The 22,663-nt window shown below is 37.7% G+C and overlaps 1 long non-coding RNA gene across 1 annotated transcript; it reads left to right on the forward strand.

Moving 5' to 3' along the window:
• Positions 1-1,332: 1,332 nt before the first annotated feature.
• On the forward strand, positions 1,333-20,550 carry LOC138882225 (uncharacterized). Its single transcript, XR_011403699.1, has 3 exons — positions 1,333-1,761; positions 3,943-4,010; positions 19,973-20,550. It is a non-coding gene; the product is annotated as an uncharacterized lncRNA (long non-coding RNA).
• The last annotated feature ends 2,113 nt before the right edge of the window (positions 20,551-22,663 follow it).

Genomic DNA, 22,663 nt, shown 5'->3' on the forward strand with positions numbered 1-22,663 from the left:
GCTTATCTGGATCTGCCAAGACTTGGTGGAGAGATTACTGTTTGGCTAGACCAGCCGGATCACCAGCTTTGACTTGGGAGCAATTTACTCGGCTATTTTTGGAGAAGTTTCTTCCCGTTACTCAGAGAGAGATCTATCGGAGGCAGTTTGAGCGCCTCCAGCAGGGTTCCATGACTGTTACTCAGTACGAGACCAGGTTTATCGAGTTGGCCCGTCATGCTCTACTTATACTTCCCACTGAGAGAGAGAGAGAGAGAGAGAGAGAGAGAGAGAGAGAGAGAGGAGGTTCATTGAGGGACTTATCCAGCCTATTCGACTCCAGATGACTAAGGAGACGGGGAGTGAGATTTCTTTCCAGGAGGCGGCCAATGTGGTCAGGAGGGTTGAGATGGTTTTATCACATGGAGGTGGTCAGGGGTCTGACAAGAGGCCTCGTCATTTAGGCAGATTCAGTGGCGCCTCGTCTAGAGGCAGGGATTCGTATGGTAGAGGCCATATAAAGAATGACAAATCTAGGTAAAAGACTTAGCAGAATAAGATTTATGGATCTTTGTTCATGTTAAATTAGATGATAATATTGCATGTTTACATGGATATTTGTCATCAGAGGTATAGGCAAGATTTTTCATAGGTGGTGTCAACATTTGAAGAAATGAACAAAGGAATAAATAACTACAATGACAAGAGGTGTCACGTGACACTGCTTGGGAAAGGGTGTGTCCACCCCTGTTTGTCGTCGTTAGCTTCTATACATTTCCTATTGAGAAAGTACAGTCATTAGCCTTATTAGTGTTTTAATACTGTAATCACACTTGCATTTTATCAACTCTTTTCTGAATTGGTGTGAAAAGTTTTTTTCGGATTACATAAAATTATGAAATTAAGAGGTCCAGTGAAAATTGAATCTTTTATCTTTAAGAGTTTTATAACTGGTGGACTCTCTTCCGACTTTTAGATGGGCAAAAGAAAGAGAAAAAAAAGATCAATAATTAAAGAAAAAAGGAAGGTATCTATATTTGTGTATACAATTTTAATATCTTTGACCTTGGAGTTTACTCCACAGCCACAAGGGTACTCTTCTATCTATCTGTATTTTTGACTTTAGAAAAAAATCTAAGGAAGACTTGGAAATTTCTTGAAATCCAAAAATAATACTCTACTATAGCATGATTGGTTACTTAGTTTTTTTTTCCAGCTCTTAAAGCATGTTTCTTAGACAGTTGATTTCTTTTTATTCTACTTGACTACAGCTAGTCCTCAAGTCTTGAATACATTTATTGAAAATTGCTTAATAAATTCATTTCACATTTCACAATTGAGGGTAGAGTTGACTTTGTTTCAAAATGTATATATAAAGGAGTATAAACTCCTTTTTCCTCACATTCATGTCCTCATTTACTACTTGCATATGCTCTTTCACAAACAAGCAAAAAAAAATGGATACCAAAGAACACTACAAACCAATTTATTTGCTTCTGATTTGTCTATCAACTATCCTGCATCAAAGCTTAGCTTTTGGATCAACACCAAGTGCAAAAGTTTTGTGCATAAAGAAGGAGAGGGAAGCTCTTCTTGAGTTCAAACAAGATCTCATAGACGAAAATAATCTGCTTTCTTCATGGAAAAATGATGAAGATAATGAGGAATGTTGTTCTTGGAGGGGTGTGAAATGCAGTAACACAACTGGCCATATACTCGTCCTCAATCTTCGTGGGAGTATTGAATCCAATCCTGATGGTACTAAGGGTCTCACATTGAGAGGTAACATCAGTTCTTCATTGGTTAAGTTGCAGTATTTAAAGTACTTGGACCTTAGTTTCAATGATTTTGGTGGCCAATTACCAAGATTTATTGGATACTTCAAAAGACTAGAGTACTTAAATCTCTCATATAGTTACAATCCTTTCACTGGTCTAATTCCCCCTCAGTTCCAAAAACTTACCTACTTAAGGGCTCTTGATCTTGGTGGCAATTCTTTAACATGCAAGAACCTTGAGTGGTTTCCTCATCTAATGTATTTGGAGTACTTAGATTTGAGTGCATCCAATGTGCAAGCTACAAATTGGTGATCAAGCTCCCTAATTTGAAGGAATTGCATTTATCTTCCTGTCAACTCCCCATAATCATTCCTTCATCATTTGTATCAGCAAATGTTTCCTCCTCTGGTCTTTCCGTCCTTGACATCTCCTATAATGGATATTCATCTCCTGCAATAAATAGTTGGTTATTTAACTTCACTAGTCTTACTAGCCTAGATCTTTCGGTCAACGATTTAGGTCAAATTGCTAGTGCCTTTGGGTACTTGAAATCTTTGGAACATCTTAGGCTATATGGAAGTGGTATTCAAGGTGGGATACCAAAGCCTGTTGAGAATTTAAGTCATTTATGCTCTCTTGATGCAAGATCCAATAACTTAAGTCAACCATTTTCTGAGTTGCTTAATATCTTGTCAGGGAGTAATAGATCACTTGAATTTTTGTCTTTTGAGGACAATGCACTAACTGGTTCATTGATTAATCTTACTAGATTTTCATCCTTGAGGGAATTGAGGCTACGAAACAATTTGTTGAACGGCATTTTCCACGAAAGCTTTAGACAAATTTCCAGTCTTGAATATCTTGATTTGTCTAATAACCAAATGATAGGGCCATTACCAGACTTGGCATTATTTCCGTCTCTGAAAGAGTTGCATCTGGGGGTAATCATCTTAATGGGAAGATGCCATAAGGTTTAGGGCAACTTTCCAAGCTCAGAATCTTGGATGTCTCTTTCAATAGACTGCAAGGCTTACCAGAAAGTTTAGGGAAGCTTTTCAACCTTGAAAGTTTTGATGCTCCTTATAATTTGTTAGAAGGTACAATCTCTGAATCCCATCTTTCCAACCTTTGCAACCTGAAAAGTTTAAATTTGACTTCCAACCCCTTGACTTGGAATGTTAGCCTTGATTGGGTTCCATGTTTTCAACTACAAGTTATCGGCCTTTCATCTTGTAATCTTGGGCCTCTTTTTCCAAAATGGCTTGAAACTCAAAATAGCTACTCAATTCTGGATATCTCTCTTAATAGTATCTCGGACACAATGCCTAGTTGGTTTTCAAAGTTTCCTCCCATGTTATCATATTTGAATCTCTCTTACCAAATCAGTGGAAAGATACAAGACTTTTGTCTTAGATTTCAGTTATAACAATTTTTCAGGGCCCTTGCCAATATTTCCTAAATTTCTTTATAATTTGCATATTAACAACAATCAGTTTTCTGGATCACTTAACTCCATATGTAAACTTCGTTCAGCCACAATCCTTGACTTGTCAGAAGATCTCTTGTCCGGAGAGATTCCTGATTGCTGGAGCCTCACTTCTGTTCCAATGATCCTTAATGTAGTCAATAACCGTATATTTGGAAGCATTCCATACTCTTTGTGTTCTTCAACGGCCTTGGGCTCTCTATATATGCGTAAGAACAATTTAAGTGAAGAGTTCCCCGCCTCTTTGAAGAATTGCCAAGGTTTGAAAGTCTTGGATTTGGGAAGAAATACATTGAGTAGAAAAATTTCAGAATGGATAGGGACTAAGTTACCTTATTTGGGCATTCTGAGCCTTCGACTCAACAAATTCTCTGGGAGCATTCCTCCAAGTATATGTCAGCTTCAATCTATTCAAATACCGGACTTTTCTGGCAACCATTTATCTGGAACAATTCCACAAGGTTTCAGCAATTTCACGCCAATAACGCAATACGTGATTGAGGCATAGTTGTTGTATTACACAATATGTGATTACTGTAGTTATTCTCTTGCTGTAACACCATACACTTATTTCTGGATATTAATAAAATTACTTTTACTATCAAAAAAAGAAAAAACAGAAGCAATGGTAATGCAAGTTTTTTAATACATTATTTTGTTTTTTGAGAAATATTGATTTTTGGTGATTTTCTTGGACAGATGAATGTAGAAAAGCTGCGTGAGATGGCCGGTTCGGTCAGAACCGGTGGAAAGGGTACCATGAGAAGGTATGTTTATTTTTCTGTAGCTACTGTAACTAGTCGACTACACCACATGGGAATGTGTAGTATACTGTATTAAAAAAGAATGTCTGTGTTGCAAACAGTGGCGGAGCCATGATTTTCATTAAGGGGAGTCAAAATATTAAAAAAAACTCACCAAAAAGTCAAGGGGTGTCATTATATAGTATATATATACAAATTTTTAAAAAATTACCAAACTATACAGTATAATTTGCCGGCGAAGGGGTGTTGGTTGACACCCCTTTGATATATGTGGCTCCGCCACTGGTTGCAAACTTAAAAGATATAGGTTATGCAGTTTATTAAGGTCAGAACTTAAGTGAAGAAAAGAGGAAAAAGGAGGGCTTATTGTCTCCTTTCTTACCTTAAAAAAAGGGAAAATAAGAGCTGGATCACTCCTCGGGCAGTTGCTAACCCTTGCGTCTTCCCTTCTGCTTACATCATTTCTTTGTGAATGCTCCAACACCTTATCAAGAAAAAAAGGGGGAAACAATACTGAATGAGTGCTTCTTCCTGTCATGTTTTTAAATAACGCTGAATGAGTGCTTCTTCTGCAGAAAGAAGAAGACCGTTCATAAAACAAGTACAACCAATGATAAAAGACTACAGAGCAGCTCAGTTGGTTGACTACCGGTTGACTACCTGAGCTTTTACCTTGTTGGTGAGGGTTTGATTCCCAACCTTGTAAATCCCTCCCCCATTTTCCCTCCCTTCCCCAAATTAAACCCAAAAAAATAAAATTACTCTTTGGACTGAGGCATAGTTGTTGTATAATAGTGATATCTAAGTCAGCTTATGGCGCTACTCGATTAATTAAACTAGTACCTTGTACTTTTCACTAGCACAAATATCGGGTAACTCTACCATCCGAGACTGGGGTAAATTTGACGAATTCATCTAGTGTCATCTCTGCTAGGATTCTAACCTGTTTTTTCTGAGGTTATTTCTCCAACTTTTCAACTGCTAGACCAGCCCCATTGTGTTCGTTGCTTCAAGTTATTATATGTTGACCAATATCGATGAATACCTTTCTCATTTCAAAGTACGCTAGACACTGCAACTGTTTTGGGAATTTTAATGAGCTTTATACTGTGATTTCAATTTCCTAACAAATTGTTTCATGTTTTACTATGATCTTCTGCTTGCGCGTTGTACATGAACCTTAAAAATTTATTATCAACCAGAAGATCAGTTTCACCAATTCAATCGTATTTCTCTACATTTCCGCTATAGGTACTTAAATGACACAAAACGCTATGAGCAACACAGATTTTAAGCATAAAAATTTCGCTAATACATCTCATTATTAACATCGTAGCATTGTGAAATTCTACAAATGTTTTGGATAAAATGGTAGCCATAGTGCTGTTGAACTTATCACTGTGTTGCATGTCTCTCTTGCTCTTCTTCTTCTTCCTCTTCTTCTTCCTCTTCTTCCTCCTCCTCTTCCTTCTCTTCCTCTTCCTCTTCTTCTGCCAAGCAATATAGCATGAAGAAGGTTTGGAACTCTAAATGCACCAGTGAAAGTGATAATCTTTACATGGCTAGTCAAAACAACTTACAAAAAAGGAGCTTTCTGTGAGGAGGAGAATCTGATCATATCTCTTTTGGCATATGTTCTTCAATGTTTTGATCCTGAAGCGGGTTATTCCAAATTCACCTGCTGATCTATTATTATGCATAATAACAGACATTCAAACTTGGCAGCAGCTAGCAAGTAAGCACTCCAACTTTGAGAGTGCATATATAGACACATCAACTTGACACAAGTGTGTCTTGTGGACACCCAAGACCTGGCACAGGGTGTGGGTTGTTATCACATTTGAGCGCGTGAGATGCTTTTCCAACCCATTTACAGTTGTCAGCCTCTGATTGGGTCACTAATCCGTATTAGAACGTGTGTAGCGCATTAGACCGGGCGGAAATTTGTGTTTACGGATTCAACTTTATACAGGACGAAAATCCTCAATTCACCAAGTTGTCTTTGAAATATTCTCATGGCTTCGTACAAAGTCGTTAATGCGTTTCAAGTGTATTACCAGATTCTGTAATTCTTTTTTATCAGATTCAGATTTTGTGGATATTCATAGATGTCGCTCTATGACTCGTTTGGTGGAACAAAAAAATTTCTGCACAAACGGGGAACATCTTTTACACTGTCGAGCAAAACGAAGATGGAAAAGCCCATGCCTCCCTTTTTCAAATTCTCTACGACCATGTCCATGTGTATTCTTGTTCAATGGATTGTGTTACTGGCTTATTTTGCTTTTGGGAACTACCACATCTGCAACGTGCTGCTATTTTTAATCCCAGTACAAGAGAAGTAAGATATCTTCCCAACCTATGTTACCTACAGAAAGATTTTTATCCTTACTATTCATTAGGTTTTGAGCCAGAAGAAAAGAAGTATAAAGTTCTTTTGAGAATACAACACGACCAATGGGTTTTAACTTTAGGCGTGTTGTATTCTCAAAAAAAATTTATACTTCTTTTCTTCTGGCTCAAAGGTGGAGATTGTATTTTTAGTTTATGGGTTCTGAACCACAATCCTTTTTTCTTATTGGGGTCTGGATAAATTATTTATACATATCAAATGAATTTTTAATACAAACATAGGGTTTGAGCCTAAGCTATTGGGTTCCGCGCTGAACCCGTAACTGTAAAGGTGGCTCTGCCCCTGGTTTTTCCTGGTTCTTGTGATTAGTATCGATAAATTATATTGTTACGAGAGGGGGTTTACAAACCAAAAGAGAAGGGTGAATAGTAAATCCGTTACTATTCACGAGCCATAAATCCGGCATCCGGCGGTGGATTCTCACAATTTCGGTGTTAATAGAAGCATCTTCTCTATGCGCACAATCCCCAATTGGTTTTGTGCTTAGATCTATAGCCAATCGAAACAGATCTTAAAATTTCTTACCTGGTGACTGTAGCAAACATAACTTTTCGTTAGTTTCTTCTTCTTTCAATGGAGTTTTGAAGAACTTCATGAATACATCGTCCTCTTCCCAGCCTTTGGCTGTGGGAGAGCAATCTAAAATCATCCCTCCAAATTCATATGCAGCTAGTTTGATCAATAACCAAACAACAGGACAAGTTACAAAAACAACTTTGAAGCCAAGCGAAGTAGTTCATGGAATCCCAACGCTACTATTTACAATGGAGGAACGGGAAGATTTTGCAAGGGAGGAAGGTTTGCATCAAGCCATTGTCGTGAAGGTTTCTCCTAATGCTCCAGATTTGCAAGACTTGCGTACAATTTTGCCAAAACTGTTTGGCGTCAAAGGCCAATGTTTGATTGGTCTTCTTGCGCAAAGACAATTACTCATACGACTGGATCATTACGACGACTTCGTAATTTGTCTCACCAAGTCAGTTACTTATTTTACGAGCAAAGAAAAAGAACATCAGGTTAGAGTATTCCCATGGACGATTGGATACAACCCAAAAAAAGAAACACATATGGCAGCGGTATGGATTTCGTTTCCAAGTTTACCCCCTGAATTATTTGCCAGACATGCTTTAATGTCCATTGCAGCAACTGTTGGAAAGCCTATTGCTATTGATAAGGCTACTCAACTTAGGTCTAGGCCAAGTACAACTAGGGTCAAGGTGATCCTTGACATTTTGGACAAACATCCAGAACAAATAAGGCTTAAATATGTTGATGAAGGAACTGGAAAGATCGTTGAACAGCTTCAACAAGTTACTTATGATAATTTACCTCTATATTGTAATCACTGCAAGCATCAAGGACATGACGAATCTAATTGTCGCATCCTTTTAGGAAAAAAACGAGTAGTACATGATGAACATGTGGAGGACGAAGCTGATACAACATGAGTAATGGAGAAACTACAGGGTGATGCAAGGGATTATCTGAATAAAAAAAGAGCTAACCAATAGCCGATTGAAGGACCTGGAAAAAATACAAATTTTGGGCAGCAACATACTTTGAAGGCCATTGTGAATGATGGTAGTAGAGGGATGGTTGTGAACATGAAGATTGATGACATACAGGTCCAACAAGTGCAAGATCAAGTTGGGAATAAGGTTGAGGGTGTATTCGTGGACCAGGTACATAAACAACAGACTGTTGAGGATATGAGGTTGATGGATTTTCCTGCTTCTACTAGTGTGCAACAGGTGATTTTGCAACCTAATGGAGGACAACAATGTGTTACAGTTAATGAAAAGGCAAATGGTGATTTAGTGGTGCCTAATGCTGGACAAAAGGGAGATGGTGAATGTATACCTGCTGGTAGTCGAATAGTTGTGCAAGTGGTTGATTTAACTACTGGCAATAAGCAACAAGGGTTAGCAGTAGGGGATGCATCTACTCCTAAGAAAGCCAAACTCCCAGCTGATATACCTGCTACAAAAGTTTTTGAACGAATGAATGAAGCTACAGCTGGTGCTTTGAACATTGCTACTGATTCAGCTGTTATAATTTCTGGGCAGAAACGCCAAAGGGCTCGAAGCAAAACTGATCCAAAGAGTGTTAAGGCAGTGATCAAGGATCTTACGCAGCCTCAAAATTGGGTGGACCATCAGGCAACTGCTGCTGTTCCAGCAGCTCCTTTGAGGGTTGGAATTTCAGCTGGTGATCGAGCTAAAACAGGGATTCAAACTCTTAGTGTTCAAGGTGCAGTGAATGTACATAATGGAACAAATGTTATCATGGCTGAAGAAAAACCAGCAGGTTCTAATGAACAGGAACAAGCTGGGCAGTCGAAATTTTTTGCAGATGATTGGATAGATTTGATGAGATCTCCTATTCGACAAGATACATCTCCAGCTGTGAAGGCTAAGCAACATCATTTGAGTGTACCAGCATTTCGACAGGATATAATCACTCCAAATTCTTTTGATGCACTTGTACATGAGGAGGAAATTGGAATCAACTCATCAAAACTAAATGGTATTATGGTTCAGCAGCAAATTGTTCCATGCACTATAAGTGAAACAAATGTCCTACGCAACGAGCTAGTAGCTAAACAAGCACAAAGTTCCAACACTCCAACGCTACTTTTTTCCAGTCCACATGTGGAAAAAATCATTAAAGACACGCAAACTGCAATGATAATGAACACCAATATGGTTAATCCACCAATTGTGACGTTGAACATATCCGTCTTTGAAATACCATCACAATCTTTGGAATCGTTTGGAGAGTATGGTATTAAATCCAAATTTTGGGATGACCAACGTGAGGATGATGATGATGAATACTGGGGTGCTGGCTTTGTGGGGGAGATGGAAGTTAACTATAAGCAATGGGTTGATCAGCGTGAATATGATGATGAAGAAGATCTGGGAATTCAATTTGTGGGGGATTCTGCTGAAGATAGTGAGAGGTGTAGCGATGATGAAGAGACAGTATTCTCACCAAATTTGCCAAAGGTTGGAAGTTCCTCCAAGCTAGGATCCAGTCGCAGGTTTAATGCCACAGCTCCAGAATTCATCCCCAACATTGAGCAACAACAAAGATGCACAAAAGTTGAATCGAAAGGAAAAGCAATAGCAAAGAAATCTGGGCAGCAGCATCAACTCAATTCAACCACTGTAGCTGGAGTTGTTACTGAATCTGGGCAGCAGCAGCAACTCATTGCAAACACTGTAGCTGGAGTTGTTACTGAATCTGGGCAGCAATATGTGGTGACAACCAAACCAGCTATTATGCAACAGCGGCAACAGGAATATTTGGCTAGCTTTGAATCTGGACAACAACTGCAGATTGCTAACACTCCACTCCAACAGCAGCAGCAAATAGAGAACACATCAAGAGCAACAGTCCTTTCATCAAATTCAAGACAACAACAGGACATTACTGTAAGCAATATGACTGGACAACAACAACAAAAGCACACCAAGTACTGCAATAATGAACTCAAATGCTGGACAGAAACAACAAGATTCCAATACTCCTATGATTTCTGAGGAAGATAGAAAACTGCTTGATGCATTGGCAGACTCTACACATCGAAACTCAGTAAGTTCAATGCAAATTGTTAGTACAGGAAATGTGAGTAAAAATAGGAACAAAATGCAAGTCATAAAGCAACATCACAACACGACTACTTTGGCAAATACACAACAAGGAAATGCATTGATGACACAGGACCTCGTCGACAACTATCTGCATCCTGTGAATGTGGGTAGAGATATGTATGAGGAAGGAGAAGAAGATGCTGTTTTGAAAGAATGTCGTTCACATGCAGCAAAACAAGGCGATTTATCACCTATGCATAGCGGCAAAATAAAGAAAGCACATACAAGGAAAAATAGTTGGGACGACAAGGTTAGTGATTTTCTAAATGTTAGGCGACCTCCAATGAGAGTTGCCAAACAAAAGAAGGCTGCCCCAACTACATCAACGAGGTCCAACCATTCAAAAAAGAAATGATGATTTTTTATTATGTTTTGAACACGGTTGAGGAAAACAACAAAGAATTACAAATTGAAGATTTTACAAGTTTGGAAAAGAAGGGACAAGAATCAAATTGGTACTACATTCTATTTTACCACTTTCTTAGTATTCTCATTTGTAATATCATCACAGAGTATGTTATAAACTCTGTGATGATCATTGAATATTTGGTCCGTTCAAGTTCTTATTTTTTACATGCTTGCTAGTAGGTGAGGCCTTTTCTTTGCCTCAATAGGATTAGTAAGGTAAGGTTTAGCCCGAGTTGTGTTGCCTTAGTCTTATGCTTTTGGAAATTATCCACATGGCTATGAGATTATATGCCCTCATGATATGTTGCCGACAGCTACACCATGAATCCTCTACATGAGGCTGTCATCATAAGGCAGTGTGAGGCACATAGGAGTGATTATATAGCCAAGGCATATGGGTAACACTAACAGTGCTATTGTCCCCCTTATTTATGCTTTTCCTAATTGTTGTATTTTTCTTTTTTCTTTTATTAATAAAAAACTAGCCATAGGCGCTTGCCTAGCGGATTGCCAAAAAAAAGCCTTTAGGCATTGATGAATCATGGAGAGAGACTCAAAGCATTTTTCCTTTTCGTCCATATGCATTGCCTAGTGTTTGCATTAGTGGGGTTATTTATCTATTTGTCGAAGGTTACAGACTTACTATAGATGTATTTGATGTTAAATTTGAAAAACTCAAATTTATTGCATTCTAGAATCCATCTCACTATGTGGTAATACTAACAAGTATTAAAAGGAAATGACCCAAAAAATGGGATATATTTGGATTACAATTATACATGATTGTGACTGAAATTAGAAATTTCCCTTGGTTAATGATACAATTTTCATATTGTAGCATTTCTTCAAATATCAATGCCTTGATACCGGTAGTATTTATTTTTAGTAACCGAGAAATTCTCGAGAGCCAGCAAGTTTCGAACTCGGTAGATGATGGACCTACCTCTCTACCCTTCTCTACTTATATTCTACTCTGAGATCATAGTCTCTTTATCGTGATACGATTGGGCATTTCGATGTTGCTTTAATGCAAAAAGTTAAGGTAGACGAATGCAACTTTGAGGGTAGTGAGTGAGTAGGGTTGGTTCATGGTTTCCTGATATTTCTGCTAGATGTTTGATGAAAGACCATCATGAATCTTTATAAGATTTTGTTCAAACTCCGTAACTACAGATTCTTGTTGTGGAAGCCAAATGTATATAGTGTGAATAAGTCACAACTACTATACAAAAAATTATGACAGCCACCAAATAATAAATAAGACAATAAAGCAACAATAAAAGGAACACCAGAATTTACGAGGTTCGGCTAATTTTGTCTACTCCTCGAACACAACCAATATTTTATTCCACTCCAAAAATACAAGTGAAATAATACTAAAGAGAGAAGATACAAATGCCTTAAACAGATGAGAAGGCAAATGAGAGGTGTGTTTCAATCCTAAACATTAGGCCTTCTTTTATAGGGGAAAAATCCCCCCCAAACTTAACTCCCAACCAATGTGGGACTTTGGCATTTTGCCAAACTTCAACAAATCTCCACCTTGGCAAAATTCCACATTTTCAATTCTCTCTCAATAACAAATTTTGGTTGTGTCTTCATCTTCAATCTTCAGTGTTCAACAATGTTGATCAAATCCAAACAATGTTGAAACTTGACCGCAGTCACCACCTTTGTCAGCATATCAGCAGGATTCTCTGTAGTATGAATTTTCTTCACCGTGACTCCACCTTCTTCTATGATTTCTCGTACGAAATGATACCGAACATCAATGTGCTTCGTCCTTGCATGATAAACTTGGTTCTTCGCTAATTGAATAGCACTTTGACTATCACAAAAAATTGTGATACCTTTTTGTTCAACACCAAGCTCCTTTAGCAATCCTTGAAGCCAAATTGCCTCTTTCACAGCCTCTGTAATAGCCATGTACTCTGCCTCTGTTGTAGACAAAGCAACTGTTGACTGCAAAGTAGACTTCCAACTAACTGGTGCCTTTGCAAAAGTAAACACATAACCAGTAGTTGATCTTCGTTTGTCCAGATCACCCGCAAAATCTGAGTCACAATATCCAACTACAGACTGATTGTCTTCCTGCTCAAAAACTAACCCGACATCTACAGTATTATGAATATACCGTAGAATCCACTTCACAGCTTGCCAATGCTCCTTCCCTGGATTGTGCATATATCTGCTAATAACTCCAACAGCTTGTGAAATGTCAGGCCTTGTGCAAACCATTGCATACATCAAGCTACCAACAACATTTGCGTATGGTACCTTTGACATATACTCTCGTTCAGCTTCATCCATTGGCGACATAGTAGTACTTAGCTTAAAATGGGAAGCAAGTGGAGTACTAACTGGCTTAGTCTTGTCATCTATGCCAAAACGTTGAAGTACTCTCTTCAAATATTCCTTTTGAGATAAACAGAGTTTCTTTGAACGTCTATCTCTAATTATCTCCATGCCAAGAATTTTCTTTGCCTCACCCAAATCCTTCATCTCGAACTCCTTCTTCAGTTGAATCTTCAACTTATCAATTTCTTCCAAATTCTTGGAAGCTATCAACATATCATCAACATATAGGAGAAGATATACAAAGGAACCATCTTTAAGCTTGTGCAAATACACACAATGATCGTATTTGCTTCTCTTGTACCCTTGCCGCAACATAAACTCGTCAAATCGCTTGTACCATTGTCTAGAAGATTGTTTCAATCCGTACAATGATTTTTCAAGTTTGCACACCATATTTTCTTTTCCAGCAACTTTGAATCCTTCTGGCTGAGTCATGTAGATTTCCTCCTCCAAGTTTCCATGTAAAAACGCAGTTTTTACATCCATCTGAACTAGTTCCAAATCCAATTGTGCTACCAAAGCCAACATAATTCTAATGGAGGAATGTTTTACAACTGGAGAAAATACTTCATTGTAATCAATTCCCTCCTTTTGAGCATATCCTTTGGCCACCAATCTTGCTTTGTAGCGAACATCTACTTGGTTAGGAAATCCTTCCTTCTTTGCAAATACCCATTTGCACCCAATTGCTTTCTTTCCCTTCGGGAGATTGGCCAATCTCCATGTATGATTCTGATGAAGGGACTGTATTTCATCATTCATGGCAATCCTCCACTTATCTTCTTCTGAACTTTGGACAGCGTCTTTATAAGTAGTAGGAACATCATCAGCTACAATTGAGGTTGCACAAGCAACCGTCTCTATGAGACGAACAGGTTTCGTTATTGTTCTTTTTGGCCTGCTGGTTGCTATTGATTCAAGTTGTTGTTGAGATTCCTGAGTTGGAATCTCCTCTACTGGCTCTCCTTCCAGAGGGTAATCTTCATTTGTTTCCTCCTCTGCTTCTTGTGTAGGAAAAATAAATTTTCCCTCAAACTCCACCTGCTTAGAAGCACCTTCATTTTGTTTGGTATCTTCTGTTACCTTATTTACCATAGCAAATTCATCAAAGGTAACATCTCTGCTGAATATTACTTTCTTTGTCATAGGACACCATAAGCGATATCCTTTGACTCCAGAAGTAATTCCCATAAAAATAGCCTTCTTTGCCCTTGGATCCAATTTTGACTCCGTCACATGATAATATGCAGTTGAGCCAAACACGTGCAAAGAGTTATAATCTACAGCAGGTTTTCCGTACCATTTTTCAAATGGTGTTTTGCCATCAATAGCAGCAGATGGTAGACGATTAATGAGGTGGCATGCATATGTAATTGCCTCAGCCCAAAATTCTTTGCCCAAGCCAGCATTGGACAACATACACCGTACCTTCTCCAGCAAGGTCCGGTTCATACGTTCTGCCACTCCATTCTGTTGTGGTGTATGTCTAACAGTGAAGTGTCGGACGATGCCATCATTTTCACAGACCTTATTGAAATGATCATTTTTGTATTCACCTCCATTGTCTGTGCGAATACACTTGATCCTCCTGCCTGTTTGATTCTCCACCATCGTCTTCCATTTGAGAAAAATTCCCAGCACTTCATCTTTGTTTTTCATTGTATACACCCACACTCTTCGAGAAAAATCATCAACAAAGGTTACAAAATAGTGCTTCCCACCCAATGAAGGTGTTTTGGAAGGACCCCAAACATCAGAGTGTACATAATCCAAAATGCCTTTAGTATTATGGATCGCTGTACCAAATTTAACCCTTGTCTGTTTCCCTTTGACACAATGCTCGCAAAACTCCAAGTTGCAAGCCTTTACTCCTTTTAACAATCCTTGATCTGACAAAGTTTTCAAGGATTTTCCTCCAGCATGTCCCAAGCGCATGTGCCATAGCTTGGTTGCTTTGCCTCTTTTTCGTCACTGGATGTTACTATCGATGTCCCAATAACTGTACTACCGTGATAACGGTACATGTTATTGTTCTTCCGATTGGCCTTCATTACCACTAGTGCAACGGAGCATACTCTCATCACTCCATTTTCTGCAATGATTTTGAACCCTTTTGATTCTAGGGCTCCCACAGAGATGAGATTCTTCTTCAAATCCGGTACATTTCGAACATTTGTTAATGTTCTGATCATTCCATCATGGTTCCTTAATCGTATTGAACCAATGCCATATGAGGTAAGAGAGTTGTTATCTGCTGTGTGGATGACTCCATATTCTCCTTCTTGAAATTCCACAAACCAGTCCTTGTTGGGACACATATGATAGCTACAAGCCGAGTCCATCAACCATATGTCTGATGATGTTGATGACTCTGTTGTAACTAATGAGAAGTCTGAATAATCACAATCAGCTACATTTGAATCCATAATGGCCTTTCCATTGTTATGTTTGGCCTTATTCTTCAACTTCGGACAGTCTTTTTTCCAGTGCCCCTTTTCTCGACAAAAGGCACATTCATATTTGTTGGGTCTGGATCTTGACTTGGATCTTCCCTTCTTTGTCCTCGTTTGATTTTGAGGACGGCCCCTCACAAATAGTGCTTCTCCTTCTCCGCCCTTCTGTTTTTCTCACTTTCTTTGTTCATAGTTGTACAAAGCCGAACAAACTTCTCTGAGAGAAACTTCGTCATTTCCATGGAGTAGAGTAGTTTCAATGTGCTCGTACTCATCCGGAAGTGACGCCAACAACATCAAGGCCAAGTCACCATCATCATAAGTTGTATCCATATTTTGCAAATCTGTGACCAACTTATTGAAACTAGTGATATGTTCATTCATCGTGGTACCAGGAACATAGGTGAAGTGAAACAGTCTCTTCTTTATGTACAATTTATTTTGACTGTTTTTCTTCAAAAATTTATCCTCCAGTGCTTTCCATAATTTACTTGCAGAAGTTTCCTTTGTGTATGGATATTTCTGCTCTCTAGCAAGGTAGGATCGAATGGTACCGCAAGCAACACGGTTGAGAATCTTCCAATCTTCTTCTCCAATAACATCTGGTTTCTTTTCTTCAATGGCCAGATCTAGCCCTTGTTGAAAAAGGACATCTAGAACCTCGCCTTGCCACATCCCAAAATGCCCGGACCCGTCAAAAATTTCTACCGCAAATTTCGCATTTGACACAATTCTTGTCATAAGCGAAGATGCCAATGATGACGTATTGTTGACACTTGATGTAGATTCTTCTTGTTTATTGTCTCCCATATTTGACACAAATATTATTTAATAGCTGACGACACAAATCAAGATTATTTCCTTTCTGATGTAGAAGATCAGACTAAGCTGCAACCACAGAGCATACTCAGACAGAACCTTGACTCAGTTACCAAGATAAATCTTTTCTGATGTGGAAGATCAGACTATGCTGCAACCACAGAGCATACTTAGACAGTACCTTGGCTCTGATACCAATTGTTGCGGAAGCCAAATGTATATAGTGTGAATAAGTCACAACTACTATACCAAAAATTATGACAGCCACCAAATAATAAATAAGACAATAAAGCAACAATAAAAGGAACACCAGAATTTACGAGGTTCGGCTAATTTTGCCTACTCCTCGGACACAACCAATATTTTATTCCACTCCAAAAATACAAGTGAAATAATACTAAAGAGAGAAGATACAAATGCCTTAAGAAGATAAGAAGGCAAATGAGAGGTGTATTTAAATCCTAAACATTAGGCCTTCTTTTATAGGGGAAAATCCCTCCCAACTCTACTTCCCAACTGATGTGGGACAATTTGACATCTTCAACAATTCTTAGTTTTTTATGTTTGTGTTATGACGTCACGAGAAGGAGTTGGGGAGAATTAGAAGTCAAGCAATGTGTTTTTACTTTAAGGCATAGATGAATCATGGAGAGAGACTCAAAGCATTTGCCCTTACATTCTTGACATGATATTGCCGGGGTTTGCATCAGTGGAGTTATCTATCGGCTTGTTTACCATAATGATGAACCTGCTATAGCTGCATTTGATGTTACATCTGAAAAATTCAAAATTATAGTAGCAGTCAAGAATTCTTTTTTAGTGCTTCAGTGTCAATATCGATTTGTTATTACCTATATGAATCTACCTCATGCGATCTCCAATCATATAGGTTAGGTTACCATCTCTATTGACAACATATCGGCCTTAACGCTATCTCTCTTGAGGTTTGAAGAATTAATTTTCTTCCTACAGGCTTAATCATAGGATTGGCCAAATCCACTTCTGATTTTACATATATAATCAATGGAAATTATTACATCTCTTAATAGTAGTTTTATGATATCATGTCTCAATCTACTTTTACAATTATAGGATTTATTCTTTTCCAATTGAGAGTTAGCATCATAAAGAGTGATCACAAGTGTGACACTAAAATATTTAAACCTTTTAAGAAGTCTCTCAACATAATGTTTTCAATGATTGAGAAAAAAGATAAATTCCGCGGGAAGAAAATTCTCAGTTCCCCGGGAAATTATCTTTGAAATATTCTCATGGCTTCCTATAAAGTCCTTAATGCGTTTCAATTTTGTTGCCAAATTCTGTAATTGTTTTATATCAGAATCAGATTTTGTGAATATCCATCAATGTCGTTCTATAACTCATTCTGATGAAACAAAATTATGTTTGCATGATGTGAGAGTTTTTTTACACATCTGAGCAAAAGGAAGATCGAAAATCCTCTACCCCCTTCTTCAAATTGAGAGATTTGATGAACATTACAACTAAGCCCATGCACATTCTTGTTTGGATTGCGTCAATAATTTATTTAAAATTATTACATTGTGGAATGCATCTCAATGGGTGGATGTTATAAGTTGATAGAGGTGAAGGGTAAATAGGCAGTTATAGATTATAAGAAATGGTCAAGGTATACATCGACTCGTGGGTTTTAGAACAGACTCCAAAAGAAGGATGAGAGAGACATGTCATTCGTTTTCCTTCAACATGGAACGACATACAATCTGGAAGTATATCATCCTGAGATTGTATTCGTTCGGAACTTAAAGTCAAGTACTTTATGTTCGTGTTATGATATCATGAGAAAGAGTTGGAGAAAATTAGAAATCAAGTGACAACCTAAAGAAAGATGCATTAAAGGCATTTATAGTTAAGTCGAAAGACTTTTCATTTGAGAAATTTTTAGTATTCGTCTCTAAATTGAAAGTTGCCACTGATATGTGGCACATGTTCTTATCAGTCTTGGGCGTTAGCCGGGCATTCCCTCGTATTATAAAGGAAGTTGTAGTCCTTTCAAATAGCTTTCCAACAATATATTGCGGAGCCCAAATTGAGTTCTGAGTGAAAAGTTATGTGCATTTTATTAGACAATGTGCCGTATGCCCGCTCGATTCTTCGTTTAACTATCATCCATTGATCCCCGAACACGATCCCGACTTGATTCCTTGGGCTTTTACTTAGACTGCAAAGCTCCAAATCACTTGAATTCATTCTATAATATCTACATAGCTCGGAATCACTCCTGCAAGACATAAAATACACAATTAGTGCAAAACACTAGCGATTAAAGCTCAAACTCAGTTAATGCACAGTACATAAGAGTGCAATAAGCGACTAAAATACGTAATTATAGTCTATCATCAGTAAACATTGAAAAAATTGACAAACATATGATCTATTAAAATATTATTATGGGAGAATGTTTTTTAGTAACACATATCAGTTATTTCTTCGTCTAACAATAATTTTTCGTTGATGTACGCTTTCAAGGTAACCAATTTAATAATTAAACATAAAAATTATTATTATACCTAAATAATAATATGTTCTATTTAATTTTAAATTATCAAATTACCATTTCAAATTCGTAAAAGATATGAGAATTTAATAGATTTTAACATATGAATATGAAAGAACAAAAAGATTAACGCATTTCAATAACATATTTAAAGAAAGTGATGAAACAACCTATTATTTAAAGTAAATAAAAATAAATATACTTTATAATTCTATTAAATGTTACATCCCACGAGAGAATCCAAATATTTCTAGATATTTTTTCAAGAAGATTTTATATAAAATTTTAAAAAAATAAATAAAAATAATATATTTATATGTCCGGTTTTTGAGTTCGGTTTGAAACGTCCATAGGAAATTAGGAATCGCAACTTATTAGTTCCACGGTATGTTAGAATATCAATTAGGTTGCAGATTTTGAATAGCGTACTTTCTCCCAAGCTAGTAGTACTTTCCTGGATAGTTCAGTATTTCCGATCCACAAAAATCTCCTTGCCCAAGTATACTCTTACATCCCTTCCTCAATAGCAACCAAATTAGACCAATTTTTTCACGGTAGAAAATTATTAGTCGGATGGGCATAGAGACGAACGAAAGATAAATCGCTGACATTACATTACAGGTATATTTGGACATTTCCCTTTTCTTTATATAGGAATAAAAGTGTTTGATCTTGATTATAAATTAGTGTTTTTTTTTGTTGTTGTTAAAATAGAGATTAATTACTGAACTGATTAAAATAAATTGCAGAAGGAACATTGAAATTGAATATGAGAAATTCTTACACACACAAACATTATAATTAGCAAATTAACTTCACTATTTTGCTTGTATAGTGACATAAAAAAAGCGATAATTTTCTTTTAAGGATTTCCAAGTTTTATTCTACTTATTACCTATGTGCGCCTTTTTTGAATTCAAAGAAACTACACAATGGTAAGACCCAACTTATGGATAACATAAAAGAACTAGTAAACGGAAGAGGATATAAACCTAAATCTCCAAAACAAGAAGATGACACAGTTCATTCTTATTATGCATATTAAAAAAAAAAAATGTACTCCTATATATTGTCGAACTCCTAGTTCAAGTTGTATTCATCGAGTATTACTAACTGATGCTATACACAATGTTGCAAAAATTTCACAGAATTCAGTTTTACGATTCTTTCCTAGTCGAAGCCTAAAAACTGGGAATGTCATTGATGTTAGGCTAGAAACCCATGCTTTAGCCGTAGTATTACATTTCAATTACTGCACTTTTACATGCGTTTGAGTTCAAATGTTAGTGAATTGCATTTAGTACGTGTTTTATGCCTTGCAGGAAATGATCCTTAGCTCAAAAGTTAATTTGGAGCTAAATTGATCAATTTGGAGCTTTGAAGTCTAAGTAAAGGCTCAATACATTGAGTCGGGATCGTGTTCGGAGGTCGTGTACGAAATCTGGATGTTAAAAGAGGACGAAATAAGTTTACTCTGAGAAAACTACACTGCCGCGCCGCATGGGGCGCCACAAGGCGTGGCGCAGCAGTATAAAATGATGCTTGACACGAAAAGAAGAGACTGCAGACAAAGTGCACTAACGCACCGCATGGTGCGGCGCAGCTGTTCAATTTTTACAGAGCTAAGTCCTAATTCGTGCAGGAAAGGGTGTTTCGTCTGCGCCCGACCCTATTTGGTATAAATACATGTTAAAACGCCATTTTGAAGACTTTTGACATATCTTAGACCTAGGGAGGCTATTGCGGAAGGGAGAAAACGTTTGGAGCAATTTTCGGAGGAGATTAGCATCAAATTCTTCATTCCTTCATCTTTGCTTTGTAATTTAATTATGCAATTTATTTGAAAAATTATGAACACGATTATGAGTAGCTAAATATTTAGTCTAAGGTTTTGATGGAACCTATTGAAGGATGAACTTCTTGTTATGTTTATATAGTTTGCCCAGTTTAATCTCTATTTGTTCAACTACATTCTTGTTGTAGTTAATTGATAGGATCCTCAATTAGCTATGCCTATTTAGTATGTATTACTAGGGAGAGAGTGCATATTTAGGTAATTATTGAACAACACCACTCCCAGAGTATATGAGGGATCAATAACCGAGGATTTAAAGGCGGGATTAGGGATAACGAAGCCTTGGGTACGATCTGAAGTGAGCTGTATTAAAAGCCAGCTAGCATAGCTCGGGAGAGTGCGTCTAGTAAATTGTCGTAATTACTCGGGAGAGATTTACGGTAATAAGAGTGCTCATGATCGATAGAGACGATTAGGCAAATTTATATGAAACATAACCGGAAGGGATTCCATCACTAGGAGAAATCACAACCTTAGATCCTTCTCTTAATTGTTTACAACTTAATCATAGTTAGTCTTTATTTACTTAATTACAGTCCGTCATAGTTAGTTAAAATATCCTCAATTGTTATTCAAAATGTTTGGGAAAGTTGATTACGTAGAATTTAGTAAGTCTGGCAAGAGTAATTGATAGGTTAATTCCTAATGGGTTCGACTCTGGGTGAAATACTCAGATTATATTTGCAACGTCCGCGTGTCTTTTTTTATAAGGCATAGTTGGGCGTGATCAAATTTTGGCGTCATTGCCGGGGACTTAACAGTGTTATCAATTACAATTGAAAGAAATACAATAATTCTTAGTATTGTCAGTTTTCTCTATATCCAATCTATACATTGAAATTTTAACGTTTGTTGACTTGGTTGTACAAGTACATACCTAGAAACTCATCGAGAACTGGTGAAGTATTTGAAGCATTATCAGATCCCGAGAAAGTTTTCAAGGCTTTGAATCGGGCCAACCGAAAAAACAAACAACAACAAACAACTGAACAATTCAAATCAGACATGGGGGATCACGTAGTAGACCCAGTTGCGCCAGTAGCGCCAGTGGCACCTCTTGTGCCAGAGGATGCTCTATATGACTGGGCAAAACCCACAACAGAGAACTTGGCCACAACAATTTTAGCCCCGCAAATATAGGCTGAATCGTTCCAAATCACGAACAACATGCTGCACTTGTTGCAAAACAAGGGACTATTTTCGGGGTCACAAATCGAAGATCCTCAACAACACTTGAAGAATTTCCTGTCAATCTGCAAAACTCAAAGGCAGCCCAATGTAACTCATGAAGCAATAAAGCTGTTGTTGTTTCCATTCTCAGTGGCAGGAGCTGCCCAGACCTGGCTAAACTCACTCCCCATTAATTCCATAACAACTTGGGAGGAGTTAGTCAAGCAGATTGTGAACAAGTTTCATCCACCCAATAAGACTGCTCAACAAATTGATGAAATTTTGAGCTTCAAACAGAGACCAATGGAGACACTGCAAGAAACATGGGAACGATTGAAAGGGATGTTGGTTATATGTCCGCACCACGGTATTCTAGATCAGATGTTGGGGCAGTAGTTTTACATGGGTTTGGCAGATGACGTTAAGGGTAATGTTGATGCTTTAGCTGGTGGAGCATTTTTGAGCAAAACATAGAGAGAAAGCCAGAGTCTACTTGACAAGATGGCATAGAATTCGGGGTAGACAACCAGGAATACACCTATCACTCCATTAGTTCACTCAGTGCCCTTAGATCCATCCAACACTCTTTCTGAAAATATAGCCACATTAATGACACATATTAGTATACTCACCAAAAATGTGAAAGAGTCAGGGCAGAAGCAGCAGGTACACATTGTAGATACTACCAATGGGGGCTTATGCACATCTTGCATTAGTCAGCCAATTGGTAACCAGTGGTATGCAGAAAGTGATCACCATCACTACCCTGAGGACATGAATTATGTGTCTAATTATAGAGGTCAGAGACAGGGTGGTCAAAATTGGGGCCAAGAAAATCAGCCATACATGCCAGTCCATCCATAGCTCAACAGTGGAAATATGGGAGGTATGAGACCTCACAATAATATGACGCCTTACCAAAGTCCACAGGGATATAATAATCAAAATCAGCAGCAGGGTTATCATCCTCCTCAGCAGCAGCATGGTG

Source organism: Nicotiana sylvestris, chromosome 11 (genome assembly GCF_000393655.2).
Source record: "Nicotiana sylvestris chromosome 11, ASM39365v2, whole genome shotgun sequence".
Taxonomy (NCBI): Eukaryota; Viridiplantae; Streptophyta; class Magnoliopsida; order Solanales; family Solanaceae; genus Nicotiana; species Nicotiana sylvestris.